Source organism: Nelumbo lutea, chromosome 2 (assembly GCF_056320005.1).
Source record: "Nelumbo lutea isolate HS-2025 chromosome 2, American lotus-T2T, whole genome shotgun sequence".
Classification (NCBI taxonomy): domain Eukaryota; kingdom Viridiplantae; phylum Streptophyta; class Magnoliopsida; order Proteales; family Nelumbonaceae; genus Nelumbo; species Nelumbo lutea.
Window position 1 is genome coordinate 73,839,714 of NC_142685.1, and position 19,552 is coordinate 73,859,265.

Sequence of the window (19,552 nt, forward strand, 5' to 3'; positions counted from 1 at the left end):
CTACTCAATCGATCGCCCCAAGCTGAACAAATCTCCGCCGCCACTCTTGCCAGTGTCGCTAACTCTAACCCCAACCCCAGCTGTCATGCCTCCAACCAAACCCCTGCCATACTAGAGCAGCCCAGCGGGGCCAACCCCACCCTGACCCAGACAAGCCACCAACCTACCCACCAGTCTCATGCCTCTCCCAACACTAACCTGTTAGCAGAAACCCCTCTTAGTCGAGACAAGTTGAAGAAACACGTCCAGGGGTTGGTAGTCGAAAGCCACAACCAGACCCAAGATTCAACTATCCTACAAAAGCCTTATTCTAACAGTATCTTGTACAAGCCCTACCCGTTGGGTACACCCCTCCTCAACAATGGCCACAATACGACAGAAAGAGAGGTAGCCCGCAGTAGCACATCAGCAAGTTCGAGGACACCCTTGGTTCCTTTGATCTTGATAGGGACCTCAAAGTACGTAAATTTTCAAAGTCATTGACCGGCCCAGCATACACATGGTTCGTGAGTCTCACTCCTTGAAGCATTGATTCATGGGGTGAACTAGCCAAAAAGTTCCTATCAAAGTGGTTCACTCTAGAGAGAAAGCTGGCAATGGCTGATCTACGAAACATAGAGCAAGGACCAGAGGAGGATCTTTTGGCCTATGTTATGAGGTTTCATAAACTAATGCACTTCGTCTTTAACGAACATGCCACTGAGAAAAGTTTCGTCGAGCAGTGCGTGCAAGGCATGCACCCCACCTACAAGATTGGCATCGAAAACGTTGAAGTCGAGACCTTTAGCCAACTCTAGTGGTGTGCAGAGAGGATGGCACAGATCGTCAAAGACACCTCCCCATACAACAAGAATGAGGTATATGTAGTTGATAGGAAGCCTAGAAGCAACGAAGGAGTCAGACATGGGTTGTATCAATGCGACAATGCCCCAGTAAGAAGAAATGTCCCTCCCCCCTTTCCCTACACAAGGGAGGAGGTGATCATGATAATGAACAAGCTAGTCAAGGACAGGGTCATCAATCTGATTCCACCACTAGTAGGAGTGGACCTGGAGAAGGATAAGCGCGGTGGGAGATGGTGCAACTTCCACCAGTCACCACACCATGACCTGATGGAAACATTGAAAAGACTATTTGTACAGAAAGTGAAGTTGGATGAGTTTCTCAAAAGAGACCCATCACATGTAGGAACTGATCCCCTCCTAACCCATACCCAAGGAGGAAACATCAATGTGGTAGGAGCAGTCGGCCAGTACCAGTCTAATGCTCTAATAGAAAAGCTGGTGCAGAGCTAAGAGCTGCAACAATTCTTCACCAAGTAGGTAGCCACTACGACAATGTAGAAACTAGCAATCAGAGCATTGGCGAAAGTCTTTAGACACCCGCTACAACCCTACAGCCGCGACTGCAGCAATGTAGAGTTCATAGCAGAAGACATGTTGGCCACTGACCCCCACCATAACAAACCTCTATACATCATGACCAAAATAGGTAGTTTTGAAATGAGAAGGTCGATGGTTGACCCAGGAAGCTCTATCAACCTCATCTACATCCACACGTTGGAGTTAATGAGCATCCGGAAAGAGGATATCAAAGGATTGCCATTGGAAGTGACAAACTTCAACAAGAACAAGTCCATCACAGAAGGGTCCATCGAGCTATAGGTAGCAAGCGGCCTATTCAGCGTCATGTAGGAGTTTTAGGTGATCCCAAGGTGGACCTCTTACCACGCCCTCTTGGAATGCCCAATAATACATGCCTTGGCTCTCGTCCCTTCAACATATCATTAGTGCATCAAAGCTAAACATCGAGGACGATCAATCAGGATTCCAACAACCAAGGCCTTGTTTGATAAGTCATAAATGCACCTACAAGATGCCATCTACTTCATAGAGCTGGAAGACAAAGGGGAAATGAAAATAGCTAAGGTCGAGGGGACAAAGCTGCCTAATCCCATAGAGAGCAAGCCAACGAGCACCACAGAATGAAAGAAGAGAAGTAGATGTGTCCGAGTGATAAGGAGCGATGGAAAGGACTACTCAACTTTTATGGAAAATTTAGAGATAATTTGTCATTTCTTACACTTCCATGAACTTTACTAAATTACCAATAGAAGGCATGGCAACATACCCAAAATTCCCTCTTTTAGCAAAATTCGTATGTCAAATGCTCATGTAAACTACACCAATAAACTCGACATCTGATTAACAAAAAGTAAAAAACATTAAGATCAATGTCTGACACTACAAAGGCTTTAATATATAATCATTAGACTATGGAAACTAAAACTTAGTTGCTTGTTGAATTTCATAACCAAAGTCCAAAGATCTAATGTTCATCATACATGCTTGCTTTTTAACAATCCCCATCTATGCAGTTGTCAAAACTAAACTTTAAAAAAATCCAATCTAACACATCCATTACCTAAAGGATACTAAGATACAATCAACCACAAAATCTCACCTCAAATCTCTGATGATCAAACTTAAAAATGCCAATATACCATTTTGACAGCCTTGGATGAAAAACTAAATAAAAAAATCCAATCTAAAAATGCCAATTCCTATAACAAATGATACATGAAAATTTTGATAAATAAACAATATAATTTAAAATATTTATTAATTTAAATATTAATTACATTTAAAAGTCCAAAACAAATTGTTCAAATACAATATTCAATTGGCATGTTAACAATACAAGAACCTAATTTTTTTTTCAAATTCTCCAATAATATCCAATTGACATATTAATATTACAAGGCACTGGTAATGGTACTTCTTTTCCTTTTGAGTGTTCAACTTTGGGTTTCTTGAATTCCCTAACCACTCCCTACAAGTCAAGCATTAGAGTCACTATAAGAAAAATAGGCATTAGTGGCAGCTTTTTAACTAGCAAATGGATGACTATTGGTAGAAATTTTAAGTCTTTGGCAATGCCGCTTAAACCTCGTGAAACCCAAGATTTTCCCTCTTCTACTCTTTTAATTTCTCACCCTTTCGTATCCCCACTCTCTCTCTCTCGATCAGTTTTTCACCTCTTATTCCTAATCTCTCTCTCAACCATTTCTGATTTCTCATCAGCAACAGAATCTCTCTCTAAAGCTCGAGTGCAGTAACAAGTGGGAGACCACGTTAAATCTTAAGTTTGAGTTCATTTCCCAATGCAACAAACTTCTCGTAATCACACCACAATCTTATTGATTCAATGAAGGCCCTCTCTCTCTCTCCAACAATCTTCATTGGATTTTCTTTTTTTTTCTAAAACAACTTCCTCGTTTCAGGTTCTCACATCTCACATCCTTGTTCATTCATTAGTGACAAAAGGTAAGACCAAAAGCCTCCATGACCTAGGATAGTTATCCCTTAGGATTGGATTTTTGTCATTTATGTAGATATTAGTAGGCAAATTTCATCGTTTATTTAGTTTAATGGTAAAGTTAGGTTAGATTCATTATCAACCATGCTTGGTTTATTCGATTTTCTTGTTGAATTTGATGTTATCTTTTTAATTTTTTTCTAGATTTGCTTAAATTTTTGTAGGTAAGTGGTAAAATCATGTTGATTAGCTTAAGGAATTCAGTTGGCTGGGCTGTAGATCCCTTTTGATTAGAATCATGTTGATTCTCGGTTGCACTAAGGTAGCAATTAATTAAATTCTGAAATGTGTAGTCTCTCCTCTTGGAAGCAATCCCTGTTCATTGGAACAAAATGAACACTCGTATATACTTGAAAATCTCATCTTGACACTAGAAGCAATCCTTAGAAAGGTTTTGAGTATGCTTAACTCGTGACTATCCAATGCATGGAATTCAAAAAATCCCCTTCCATTTTTTTTATTATGACTCTTTGTCAGTTTGTATTGTATGTGATTATTCCAGATAAATACATCTATTGTATATAGGCTCTTTTGTGTGTAGCTGATATTTTTAGTTTAATAAAGTTGTACTTTACTTTTTGAAATGAAGTTACTGGTTGGATTTCAAATTTGGCCAAGGTCCTATTTTCCATGCTTGCTAATGAAAACTAAATTTTTTTTATCGAAGAGAATGAGCATCCATACTAATTATTCTAGATTCTATATGTGCAAAATAGTTAAATTTCTGACTTGCTTCATTGTATATTGATTTCTAGTTATTTCAGTAATTGGATATAAGTTAAATTTGATTGCAATGGTTTTTGATATGAGAAACAAATACATAACTCTTCTTTCTTAGATCCTGGACACATACATGGTATCTTACTTGAGGGGAAAAAAATCAAATTTTCCTAGGAATTAGTTAGTCATAGATCTGGCTTGGTCACCCTTTTTTTTTTCTTCTTCATGGTCTATATCATGTTGAGATGCAAAACTTAAAGGAGTGGCTTTAAGGGTTCTTTCTTTATTCAATTAAGAGTTCTTGGTTATGATCTGCATTTTGTCAATAGTGTTACTGTGATTAAGTTCTCATCATTGTGACCTCTCTATTTAATGCAATGACTAGCAATGCTTGGTATTAAAAATTTACTTTATGCACAACATTGAGTGGAAAAAAACATAAAAGAACCTATTTTTCACACTCTCTTATTTATGCCCTCTTTATGTTTATACACCATTGACAATGTTCCATCACTAGTTGAAGTAACAACACCCATACAACGGAATGGGATCTGCTCCTCACACATGGGTGCCTCACAAGCACATCCACCGTGCATTGAGAAAATCTCCCATGAATAATAAGTTATAAGTACGAGAAATGTTCCCAATGCATGGTAGGGTGTGTGTGTGAGGAGCATATTTGGTCTCACATATAACATATAAAAGCATATACTATATTATTTTAAATAATTAGAGATAAACACAAACAAATGAAGCTTCAAAATTACTTTGTGATATGCTATTGGACCTATTCATTAATTGAATATTCAACATACTTTTTGCTTAGTTGTCCCAGGCAACTAATACTAACACTTTGACAACATGGTTGCCAAGATGGAAATATGTTTTTTACCTATTCAGATTGTCTCTATTGCGTAGGCACATCTTGGAATTTAGCTTTTATATCTTAACAGGTTCTCTTTTTTTTTTTTTTTCAATTGGCATTGCATTTTCAGATTGTCTTGTTGTGAAGTGCAATTATTGGTCTTTTTCTTTGATTCTTGGAGTCATCTCTTACTTTTGGAGTTTTTGGTCTTTAAGTGTTCTTATGGAATTTTTATGGAACATTTCTCTTATTCTAGTAACAGAAAGACAATTGTTTGCTTCTCAATAGAACACCAGAAACATTCCCTATGAATGTCATTATACGCTATCTAGGTTTTTAAGAATGAAAATGTTTGAGGACCATTCCCAACTACAACAAATGCTTGACTAGTTTAATTCCCACTAGTCATTTTAGAAACAAATTGTAGTTTATTTTTGTTTTGGGTTTTACTTTATTCTATTGACATGTCATATTTTACTTCATTTGTACTACAAATGAATATAATAAGGTAAATTTTAAACAAAAAATAAATTAGAATATGCACCCAAATTCTGTTAATTTTTAGTGAAAAGTGCATTTCAATTCAAATCCATTCAATGTTGATTTTATTTTTTGGTGACAACAACAAATATTGGCCTTTGTGATTTGTTAAAATCAGAAAATTTTCAAAAATCATCAGTTTTCACTAACCCCCATATATATTCATATCTTTTATTCTTTAAGTGAATATATGGACCTAATGACTATTTATTTCTTTCTTGTGCTTGGTGCAAATAAGATTGGTTTGTATATAGTGCTACATCATCTACATGTTAGTCTTGCCATGTCTTGTAAATAGAAGTTCAGCATATCCAATGAGTCCTATTTGTAAATAGAAAACAATAACAAGTTCTCTAGTATTAAAATTATATGATTTATGGAACATGACGTTGAACAATAAGATAAAAACATGTTTTTGAAACCAAATTCAAGAACATGATTTTGGCTTCAGTGTTGGAAACAAAAATCACATACACAATCAATTGCACTTTTGACCTTAAAAATTAATTAAATATATACTGAATCTTCATATTTTCCAAAAATATGTTAGACGTTGAACCATACAAATATGCAAAAAATCATAGGAATTAAAGCATATAATACATGAATAATACAAATTTCATAAATGCATAATAAAAATACAGGGGTGCTTTATTTTGTGATATATCTAATAATATAAATATGATTATAAATATATTTTTAATGAAGCATATTTATAATAGATTAAGCATACATTTATATGTAAATAATGCCATAATTTTTATTCTATATTTATTTAAAGATGACATATTAAACACATTCATTTTTAGCAAATATTTTTTAGCATAGCACTTATTTGTAATGGAATTATTTATTGTATTTTTCATTCTTGAAACTGAGTTATATGGGGATTTTTTTCTCTTATTCTACTTGTGTCAAATGTTGGTCCTAGGTCCAAACATATTTTGCAATGGTGCTGTTTATATAAACAAAGCCAACTTACTTCATAAAATCAATCCATGCTTGGAGCTTCTTTTGAAGGGCATTCACCACATATGCATATTCATCTGATTCAAGACCATAATTTGCTAATATGTTTGCAACATCTGTGGCTTAAGCAAAAAATTTATTAATCCTTACCTACTAAATTGTTGAAGTTAATCAATTTCCACTGCAAATATCTTTTCTATTGTATCACTTATTGGACAAAGCATAAGAGGTCTATAGAAAGGGATCATTGAATGGTTGTTGCTTCTTATTGTTTCACTTGTAAAACTCAAATTAATATCAATTATATGAATGTTTCCTCACTCTACTTATTTTAGGATCCATAATTAGAGATAAATGAAGACATTTTCATGTTAACATATATAAGGCCTATCCTATGATGTACATGTCTAGTGTTTATGCTTTTCTATAATTATGGTTCATTTTTGTTGTATGAAAGAACCAGGTTTGAGTGCATATGCTAATGATCCCTAGAAGGCTGTAGATTATTTGCTATCTCTTTGGGAGCAAGTAGAAGATGTTGTTCTTAAAGAGTTGCGTCACAAGACACCTGTCAGAGTTGGGGTGTGTACTTATAATATCCTTTTTTTTTTACTTTTTTGTTATAAAATATTTAACCTATGCAAGTCTTCCATACCTGTTATCCACTTTGACTGACTTCAGATAGAATTTTGCAAGTGGTAAATCTCATGTTATTCCCCCCTTTGCTTTTATGACTGAAGTTAGTATGTGTACGAATATGTTTATATTGCCTTATAAACACTCGAATAGGTACTACTCATGCTTTAAAATAATTTGTTTCTTAGGTCTGAGGTTTTCTTGAAGACAAAAATTCTAAGAAGTCAAAACCAAAGTGGGTATGCTATTTTGAACTTCACTCTATATACATATTCATAGATTGCATCACAAATTACCTAGTAGACTATGAAGGAATAATTTTTTTTTTCTAGATAAAATCCTGCTATAGATCGCCTTTTGTTTTATACTCTCTTTCCATTATCCAAGGTAAGAAAACTTGTCTATCCCAATCCCATTAAATGAATAAAAAAAAAGAATCTCAATACAACAATAGAGGGAGAAATAATTAGTTTACACTTACACTTCATCTCCCCTGAAAAATCAAAATCACCATTACTATATATATCCAATCTAATTAAGATACTCTTGATAGTAACCCATGTGTGTAAGTTGGAACTTGAGATATATCCAATAAATAGTAGAGGTAAAAGCTATTTATTCCACCATAGCCATTTTCATTCATAGAATACCTATACTTTTATGGTCAGTGTGTTCATATTACAATATTATCATCATTTGTTCATCATTTTTTTTAGTTGAGGAAAGAAAAGGATGGAAGTAAAATAGGGTCATGCAATTAGTAGGTCAGAAATTTAAAAATTGGGTTGGTTCCAATCCCAATCATCAAATAATATGAAAAATCCCCAAAAATATTGTCTTAATGTTTGTATTAAGTCATAGAATGGGAAACATTTGGAATTTTTTTTCAAGTATTTACTATTTCTTTTTGTAAATGTTAGAAGCATTGACACACTGACTAAAATGTTTTATTGCCATAGATTAACACTAAAGTTAATAGTGGATGTGGCATTAAATAGAGTGGAATGGCAAAACAAGATTCATGTAGCCAACCTCATATATTTGGGGTAAGGTTTGGATGATGGTGATGGTGAAATTAGCACTAAGGTTACAGTCATTTTGATGATGTGACATGGATACTAATTTCAAACTAAAGTTGTAAACTTATTAGGTTTTAAACAATGGGATTTTAGGAGCAAAGCATATTTTATTACTTATATTTATTTTCATCCAAAAGATCTGGGCTTGAACCTTTTTTAAATTCTTAATAGGTCCACAAATGATACATTTGCCCTTTAAAATCATAAATCTACTGAAATTCAATTTGATTAATAATCACTTCAATAATGTATGATTCAATCTTAATACCTGAAGTTTACCAAGAATATATGAGGATTGGCTAGAACTGCTTTTAGAAGTGTAATGAATGAATTTAAGATTCAAGTGAAAACTATTAAACCACTGCACCAATTTCTTATATATTTATTAAAGCCATCCAGTTTCGAGTGTTGGAGTGATTAGGAATAGTTAGCATCTTGATGTCAAAGTTGGTTGGCTTGTTATGATGTTTTGACCATATAAGTAATTAAGTATATAGTTTAATTGAATAAAAATACTACAGACATTTGAAAGAAAACACTCAAACTCGACCAACCCAACTAAATCCACCTAGATTCAAACCTGGCCTTTGTTTTGCTTAGGTTTAGCTTGGGTTCAACTTGTACTACCATTTTTAGGCTATTCCTTAGGTTGGATCAGACATTGGGCTGGGGGGGGGCAAGTTTTATTGTTGGGCCTAGGTGAGCCCTGAAGGTAGTCCAACTCATTTTGGAATTGGAAGTAGTTGTCTTTTCTGTGGGGATTAGTTCATTGTTTTGTAATTTCCTGAATTAGTAGACTTTTCATTGTCTTTATAAAATGCTCATATTTTCTTTGTAGCAGGGGTGAAAAAGGTTGGATTTACTCTAGTTATGAAAAGCTAAGATAGGTTGGTTCTAAATTTAAAAGCTTTTGTTGTAACTCTTTTAAAAATGGTTTCGAAAAAGATAATTGGACAAAATTTAAGGTTAAATATCTTTAAGAGCTTATTTTCTACATTATTTGAGATTATTGACAATTTGCATTACCCTATTCATTCTAGGCTTTCCATGATTTGATGATGTGAGAGAAGCAATGTGGTATCTTGCTGGTGGAATAGCATAGATGCAACAAGGATGATTCCATTACCACCATGAAGAAGGATTAGAGACCTAGATTTGTTTGTCTCTCTGTTTAAGAGAATTTATACTATTTATGTTGAGAAGCTATACAGAGGTGGAAATTTAGTGGATGTTGCAAGATTACTACATCATCTACATAATAAGTAGTAATTCTTGAGTGCAAATTTATATAATGCCCTCTTGATGGCCACTAGGAAGGGAATGATTTTGAGCTTCTATTTCAAATATTGAAGGATTTATTGCTCTCATGTCAAACTTTGAGTTCAATTTCATATTTTAATCTTGCCAAGGGCCTTTCAAAGGCAACCGATTTTGTGCTTTTACTTAATTTCATAAGAGAAGTATCAGAAGTAACATTTCCAAGAAGTGCAACAATCATCCACAAGATCATTTATGGCTTTGCTGAATACAAGCATATTGACAAAGTACTCTTGATATCCAAACATGATTTTGGGAACTTGATGAATTATACTTTTCTCTCATATCCAAAGAGGAGAAGTTCTCTCTCATATCCAAACAAGATTTTGAGAGAAGTTGAAAAGAAGTTTTTGTAAATGAAGTCTTTTGAATGGAACAAGATATTTTTAAGAACAAATGGATGTAATTTGTATTTTTAAGAATGAATGAATGAATGGGGAATAATTATTTTATTTTATTTGTATTTGATATTTTGTTTTTCGTATTTCATTTCAATTTGGATGAATGAATATAAAATAGGTTATATGAAGCAAATTATAAGCTTATTTAATAATTAAAAATAATTATAAGTTATTTGGGCAAGTGTGAAAAATATATATAGTTTTAGCGGCAATGGTGTGGAAAATAATTATAGGCTAAATTAGTCTTGCTTCATGAGGTTTAGTTTCATGATGTCGAATTAGTCTTTCTTCATGAAGTCGAATTGGCTTTGCCTTGTGAGGATTGGTCCTTGAGGTCGAACCATTTTTTCCTTGCGAAGCTTGGTTGACACGGACGAATTAAACTTGCCCTTGTGGGGCTCGTGAGGTTAAATTAACCTTGCCTCATAAGCTTGGCTCATGAGGTCAAATTATCTTGATCATATAAGGTTTGATCACTACTCTTTGTGAGGTTTCGTGAATTTCTCATTGGCCTTGCAGAGATGTGTTGTTTTGCTTCTAATGCATGAGGCATCAATTTTTCATTTGTCATGAATCATGTTGTATATGTTGGTAAGGTTTTACCATTTTATCCTTAGATATATATCCATTGTTCCACACTACATACATGACACCATAGCTAGCAAGGAATAAGTTTTAGAAAGCCCTTTGATGTCTATTTCTCAAATGTTTGAGAATTATAATGATGATTCTCGATTATTCTTTGAAGAGTTGAAAATAATTTTGGAGAGAATAATGAGGGCATTTCTTTTGGAGATACACAGTTTATAAAAATAATGCCTTTTTTATGAGAAAGTGGAGGAGAGAATAAAGGGGAGTTAAGGATTTTCCTTAAACTTTAAGAGTTTAAATGGGTGGGGAGTGAAAGCGAAAATAAGGGTGTTGAGGTGGAAAGTTGAGAGTGTTAAGATGGTATTTTTAGGAGAATGAGAGGGGGAAATAGAATATCTATTGGTTATTAATTTATGAAAATGACATGGAATAAAAAATCAAAAATTCAAAAATGGGAAAAAAATTCAAACATTTCCTTGTTTTAGTGTCTATTAGTAAGTGTGAATGTGGTTTGCACGTGATAATTTTTATGATGATGATAGCTAAATTTGTTCATAGATTGGGTAGCTCAAAGTGCCGGCCCGGCCCAGTCCGATCTAAGTCAAGCTTGGATAGGATTCTAGGCCCATGATCTCGGGCTTGATCTTTTTTCAGGCCAGGCTTGGGCTTTCTCAAAAAAGCCTGGTCCGAGCCTAAGCTCAACTTGATAATGTATTATATAATATATAATATTTTTTCTTTATTATTCTTCTCTTTTTTTTCAAGTGATAGTGTTATCTTCCATTTAGGTTTTGAGGTCTTTTAATATAAATAAAACAATCTTTAATCGAATAAAAAAGAAAAAATATTTTCCAAATTTTCTGGCCAGGCTTGGGATTTGGATTTTGTATAAGGGCCAAGCTCGGGCTCAAGACCTAGGCCCAATGGTCGAATCGGGCTTGGGCTTAAGCTTGAATATATTTTGTTAATACAGAGACAAAGCCCGACCTGAACTTAGCCCGATCCGACCTGTGAACAAGTCTAATTATAGCAAAATATCTGCCCAAATGTTTTCTACATTTTTTTTTGTATCTTTTATACTTTGTGTCTTTTCATGAAAACAACTCAATTTTTGGGTTGGTTTTAAATTTGTATTTTATTTCTATTTATCTATAAAAATGATTATGCATTCTCACACTTGTTCTTTAATATTAATATTAATATGATCAATTAATATAAGGTTCAATGAAATAATGGGAGTTAATATCTTAAATATAAGACTTAAAGGGAGTTGAATGAGGAGAAATTTAGTAGTTTAAAATTACATTTTGTGTCCCCATAATTAGAGAGAGACCAAATACAAAAATAGGGGTATTCTAGTCAATAATAGGATTCATTAAATGTTTATGGGAGTATATACATTACATACAAGACTTAAATGAGAGGGATTTCAATGAGGAGAAAATGTTTGTTGGAATTACATTTCTATTCTTACAATTAAATAGGAACCAAATTAAAAAAAAAAAGAAGTATGTAATGTATGTTAGGCAAGCAAAAGTTCCACTCTCATTTGCACTTTAATATGTTAAAACAAAGATGTCCACACCATATGACATCTCCTTTCACTCTTACCCCAACCCTACATTCTATTGCATTCTCTCTCTCTCTCTCTCTCTCTTCAAAATACCTTTCTTGCACCATTAAGAAGCCACTTCATTAGGCCTTATTTCCATTTATCACCTATGATTTTTCGTTAAATTTTAGATTCACAGTCATTTAGGTCTTCCCTTTCGCAATAGTCCTATGCATCAAAGGAAACCTCTCTTATTTGTCACATGTCTCTCTTCTTTCTCTCTCTCTCTCTTTTCTTCTTTTACCCAAAATCTTCCCCAATCACACTCCTCCCAAACAATGATGGCAATTTGACCCATCCCCGTGGGGCCTCACCCTACCCTGGTTAGGGTCACTTCTTTTACCACTAATTAAGGTTCGAGAAAACTCGAAACTTTGGGGATCGAGGATGTTATTTATCCACCCTACCTCGACTATATTATATAACACACACATACATACCTACATACCTACATATAATTGTTAATATATGTTATATTATATTATACAATATTATATTACAAAACATAAAATACTTTTAGGTAGATTTAAAAAAATAATAATAAATTTGTAAGTATGCAAGTAGGAATGACCGATGCGGGTGGGACAAATTCGAGGATCCCCATTCATTATGGAGAGGGGATGGGGTTAGAATTTTTAGCCTCGTCGGGGTTCGGGGTGGGGAATTTGAGTTTGAGGTTAGGGACAATGTGGGCAAAACCCGATCCTACCCTGCCTTGTTGCCATTCCTACTCCCAAATTCACGTTTTCTCATCAAAACAAGGGTGGATAAACCATTCATTCTTCTCTCACACTGGATGCCCATCTGCAACCAATGTTTAAAAAATCGCAAAGTATCGGCCCGTATCGTTATAGCGAGCGAAATCCCGATATGTGGAATGCTACAAATCTAGTAATTTTGTTCTTTTTTCATTTGTATTAGATCGATACAGACTCGTATGGGGTCGTTTGGGTCTGTGTACAGGACCAATATAGACCAATATTTTGAACTTATGGCCGAAACATATTGTAATATTAGATTATCTATCTTTCATAAATAACCTTATTTAATAATTCTTTGTATCTCTAATAACTCTTACATTTAAGGCAACTTGCCTTAAATAACTCCTACTCCCCTATAATTATTGCCCCTCTTAATATCTCCTTTTCTATCTTAATTAGTTAGTACATTTAAGACAATATTCAAATTCAATTTTTAATTTAACCCACCATTAGAGCAATAAATTTGAAGTTGACTCGTCGTTAAACCAACCTATTTAAAACTACAAATAAGACACGCATAGAGCAATAAATTTGAAGTTGAACCTTAAAAATTTGATTGTAATAAGTAATAACCATAAACAAACCACTAAGCCATATTCCAAGTGTTGATCATAATTGTATTGTATTTTTATTCTCAAGCAAATTTCTTATTCTTAGTGATTGTTCATTAGTTAATGTTAAAATTGATTATTAAAATTTATATACTAATAAATATTAATAGAAGTTATATTGATTTTCTGAAAATTAATACACATTTTACTTCTTACATTATTTTTGACAATTACCAATTAGGCCTTATATCTCACAATTTATATAAGCTATTGGGGCATGGGTTTGTATGTTTAAATATCTTTTTATGATGTGTTTAAATAACTTATTTAAGGCCATATATAAAACTTGTATTTATAATTATTAATGTATTTTTTAAGATTTATATAAGCTTTATAATGTTTCTGATGTAGCACAATCCGATCACTCCTAACTGGCATTCATGTGGCTCTTGGAAGGTACCTGAGATGAAGAAAAGGAAGAATCCTCAGGGAGTTTACCCGATGGGGATACTTCGATGCTTAAGTTAGTACTCTATAGGAGAAGCAAAAAGGAGATGAAGGCTAAGAGTGCAAATAGCACGTTCTCACTATACTAGGAGTGACCGGATCACGCTACCGCCTGTGGGAAACGCTTCGAAAAGCCTTTCTCTAAACTTTCACATCTCTTTACTCTTCAAAAAACTCAATACTCATGGCTTCCTCTAACAACAACGGATGAACCATGGATAAGGATAACTCTTGAGAACAGCCCCAGCTTCCTACTGTCTGCATCGGACAGTTCACCGTCCCCTCTCGGTGAACGGGATTCCTAGTTTGAACGTGCCTCTTGCAGGGGTACATGTCGTTGCTCCACTCCCTACCATAGTCGGAACAACATTCAGTGAACCCTCGGTTGTGCCCCCAGCGGCCAGCCCGAACCAGTTAGAAGATTTGGTGCAGTGCATGCAGGCCATGCAGGATCAAATGCAATAGTTTCAACTGTTTCAGATCTATCTACAACACATGCTACACCAGGTCTCCTAGTACCAGTATCAGTAGCAATTTCCCCAGCTACCACAACCTCAACTTCAGCAATTGCAGCTCCCTCCTCGGCACCCAGCCTCACAGCGGGCCAGGTCCCATCGTCAAGAGGAGCACCTTTCTCGCCAAGGAAAGGCCCCCCAAAACCCTCCAAGGAGTCTGGCCTCCTCTCACAGCAGACAGGAAAGACCGGCCACTTCGACCTTGCCACAGGGGGGTCAGGTAGGAAGGACCCCGACTCGCCATGTTCACATCGTCTTAGCCCTCCAAGCCCGATACCCTGTTCTTAGAGAACCGGTTCGAGATTCTGGCCGCAGGCTCTAAGCTGGATCCCTCTGTCCGCATTCATCACCAGCGGCCTGAGCAACTCGGACGTCAGTTTGTGAGGCCGCCTGGGAAGAGCAGAATCCTCCAAAGCGGCCGATGATAGAAGAGCCAATTTTCTTCACAGAAGATGATGCGCGAGGGATCCACTACCCCCACGATGACGCACTCGTAATAAAGCTAAGAATAATGACTTCGAGGTCAGGCAGGTACTCGTTGACTTGGGCAGCTCGGTCGACATCCTTTTCAAAGTTGCGTTCGACCAGTTTCAGTTGCAGAGAAGCGACCTGAAGTCTGCGGACACTCCTTTAGTGGGCTTCAGCGGAGAAGAAGTCCGGACCCTTGGGAAAATAACAGTACCTGTGGAAGTAGGCCCATGGCCTTGCGTAGTTAGATTCAAACACGACTTTTCTGGTGGTCGCGACCCCCTCCCCATACAATGCCATAATAGGCTGGCCAATCACCCATGTCCTATAGGCGGTGGTTTCCACCTATCATTTGGCTATGAAGTTCCCAACAAACTTCGGTGTGGGGGTAGCGCGAGGCGACCAACTCAAGTCCCGCAAGTGCTATGTCGCCACCCTGAAGGGAAAGACCAATGTGGCTGATGACCTCGAACTGGAGCAGCCTACGGAGCAAGGTGAAGAGCGAGTCACGCCCACGGAAGAAATAGTCGTAGTCCCGACCTCAGCAGCCGACCCATCTTGGACGCTTCAGATCGGTGCTTCCATCTAGGAACCTCTACGATCCGAACTGGTAAGCTTTTACTTCAAAATTTAGATATTTTTGCATGGTCCGCGACAGAGATGCCCGGTATAGACCCCGACCTTATGACTCATAAGCTGAATACTGATCCCGTAGTTAGGCCCGTTAGACAGAAGAAATGCAACCTAGCCCTGGAGTGGTGGAAAGTGGTCGACGAGGAGGTTGAGAAGCTCCTTGCAGCTGACTTCATAAGAGAAGTCCACTACCCTAGATGTGTAGTCAACCCCGTCCTGGTAAAGAAGGCCAACGGTAAGTGGTGCATGTGCATCGACTACACCGTTCAAAACCGGGCTTGCCCAAAAGACTGCTTCCCACTTCCCATAATTGATCGCTTGGTGGACGCGACCTTAGGGCATGAGTTGCTAAGTTTGTTGGATTCCTATTCGAGCTATAACCAAATCAAGATGGACCCGACGGACAAAGAAAATACTACCTTCATCACGGAGTTCGGTCTATACTGTTACAAGGTTATGCCCTTTGGGTTGAAAAACGTAGGGGCAACCTTTCAAAGGCTTGTAAATAAGTTATTTGCGCCACTAATTGGCAAAAAAGTAGAATGGTATGTACACGATATGGTCGTCAAAACTCAATTTTCACATGAATTAATACAAGACCTGCATTTGTTTTTAAAATTTTGTGTTAGTTTAATATGAGACTGAACCCAAACAAGTGTGTATTCGGTGTGACCTCGGGCAAGTTCCTAGGATACATCGTTAACCGGCGCGGCATTGAGGCCAACCTAGACAAAGTTAAGGCCATCTTAGATATGAGACCACTCTGGAAGTTGAAGGAGTTTCAGAGGTTGAATGGCCGCATAGCCACTTCATGTCCAAATCAGTGGACCGCTGCCTGCCGTTCTTTAAGGCAATCAAAAGCAAAGAGTTCGAATGGACCCACGACTATCAGGTCACGTTTAACGAGCTCTAGAATACCTCGCTAGTGTGTCAATCTTAACCAGGCCCGAAGATGGTGATATTTTAGAACTGTACCTCTCAACAAGCGACGAAGTGATCAGTTCGGTACTAATAAAAGAAGTAGATCGGGTTCAATAACCCATCTATTATGCTAGTAAAGTATTGCAAGGAGCAGAAACGAGATATCCAAAGATAGAAAAACTGGCATACGCCCTTTAGTGTTGTAGATGCATGGGTGGCGTGGGAAGCTCATAGTTTAGCTACGAACTTCAACAAGTTTTCAACCACTATTGAGAAGGATTCTAACCAAGTAGATGAAGGAAAAGATGGAAGGTAGAGTTTGCTATAGGTACGTGTATCGGGGTCAAACTAAGCAACAAACTGGCTGGCGAATATGATTCATTCTTTGTCTACTGGTGTCATTTCTCTCGATCTTTGTACCCTTCCTGATGATTTTGCTTCTATTTGTTTTGGTGATTTTGTGGGGCGTGCTACCCCTCTCTTGTGTAGCACTTTTTGTTTCTATATAAAAAAAAAACACTAAATCTATCTTAAAAATTTGTTTCAACATCAATTTGCATATGTTGTGTTCACGATGGGTGAAAGAGACAAGTTAAGTGGATTATCCAATACCCGATCTGTTTAACTAAAGTGACAAGTTTAATGGATCAGGTATGGTTTAGTTTTCCATTAATCCTGCCCATTTGACTTCGATGGTATATTACCTATTATTTATAATTAATGATTTCAATTTATGATTAATAAATAAGTGATATATTACTGATTATTTAAAATTAATAATTTTAATTTAGTCTTTATTAATATTAGTGAATATTATAGTTTAAAAATAAATAAATTTAATAATAAATCTTACATAAACACTTGATTGCAAATTACCATAAATTATTATTATTTTTCATAATTATTAAATTTTATCTCATTGAAAAGTATTTTTTAATTATGACTCACTCTTAAATTCATTAATTATATTTGCGATTAATTACAAATTACCAAAAAACATTATTGTTTTTAATAATTAATAAATTTCATTTAATTAATAAATAATTATTATAACTCATAGAAAAATTAATTAATTGTTTTCATGTTTAATTAAAAATTCCAAAAATATTACTGTTTTTAATAATTATTTATTTTCATTTTATTAATAAATAATTATTAAAAATATACCAAAATTAATTAATTAAAAATCATAAAATTCAATTAAATATCTATGATATTTGATCCCACCGAACATTTTATGATATGCATATCAGATTATTATCATTATATTTTGCTTGGAACTTGGGTACAAAGGTCAATACACCTAGTCCTATGCTCAAAACATGATGTTGGGCCTAGGTTGGTAAACTTGCGCTTTGGTTAGAAAATTATTTGTAATTAACATCATTTTATTTTTGTTATTTGGTAGTAAATTATCAATAATTATTGAAAATTACCAATAATTTTTTCTCTTGCCAGCTTCGGCCCAACCTGAGCTTAACCCAACATCTTGGTTGGCTTTGACATATTGAGCGTTATAGCCCAATTTATTGGTAGAATATATTGATAATATATAGATATGTATATCATAAAATGTTGGGCAAGCTCAAATTTGTTGGGTTGGGCTCGGTTTACCCTAGGCCTCACAACCTAAGCCCAACCTAAGTTTAGGTTAGAAGTGAGTTTTTTGGCCGTCCAACATGAAGTTTGAAAACTCAAGCCAAACTTGTATAAAAGTTTTGGTTGAGCTTAGGTTTGGTCCACCCAAGCTGTACCCCTAGCTCATTTTGCCTAAAATTCTTTTAAGAAAGCCTTGTAGCACATAGGTCCCTGCTAGTATATACTAAAACAAGGAAGCCTGTTTTTTTTTAATATTTTTGGAATTTTTGATTTTTTATTCCATGTCATTTTTGAAATGACCAATTAGAGACTCTTTCTTCCTAAAATTTCACTCTCTCTCAACCACACACACACACCCCTTCTAAATCACCTAAAACATATTTTCTCCTAAAATTTCCTCTAAACTACCCCCCACCTAAAATTTCCTCCTAAAACATCTCCCTTCTATCTTACAACAAACCATCTTATTCTAACCCCTTTTTCCCACGGTATCTATCTTACTATCTATTTCTTTCTCTATCTCTCTCAACCTTTTAAATACATGCATTTAATTTTTCATAAATGTATTAAAATATTAAAGTTTAAGTTAAAATACTTTTTTTTTAAAAACATTTTAAGTTAAAACTTCAACATTGAAATAATATGAATAAAAATTATCTAAAATACTAATAAGAGAAAACATAAATAATACATTAAGACAAATAATAAAACTAAAATAATAAAATTTAATAATCAATTAAAAGTTTTATTTTTACATTGTCATTATAAAATCCAATAGTTAATTATAATAATTTTATAATTATAAAGTAATAAAATTTAATTCAGTCTAAAAATGATTATTATAATATGAAATTAAAAATAAATTATTGTTTTAATTTTAGCAATAATAATTATTATAACTAATTACAATAATATTATACTTAATTTATAATAACAAATTCTAAAATTATTATAAATTTTAAACAATAATAACCTTAGCATAATATCAAAACTTAAATTACACATCAATTACAATAATTTAGTAAATAAAGTAAATTTTAATAAAAGTAAAAAATATTAATTTAAACTCAATTTAAATTTAATTTTAAAATAATGAAAAATAAACACAATAAGTCGGGTCCAATATGAGTTTGGCTTTACTTTATTTAGGCCCTTCATTTTGCCACATCATTGGGTTCTTAGCCTTTGGCCATGTCACCTTGCCTCCTATTTTACCACAGTAACAAAGGCTGAAACTTTCTAAATATCAAGCATATAAGATAATTAAAATATCAAATTATTTACATATTTTTAGTAATTAATTATTCATAGTATTTGGAATTTAATTCGTTAAGTCAATAATTATTGAACAATCAAATTTTAATATTTAGTATTAATTTATTGTCATATGAAATCGATTATATATTATGATGTTAAATTGATAATTATTACCTAACAATTTTAGTAATTTTTAGGTAATTATTTATTTTTAAATTTGAGAAAATTAATT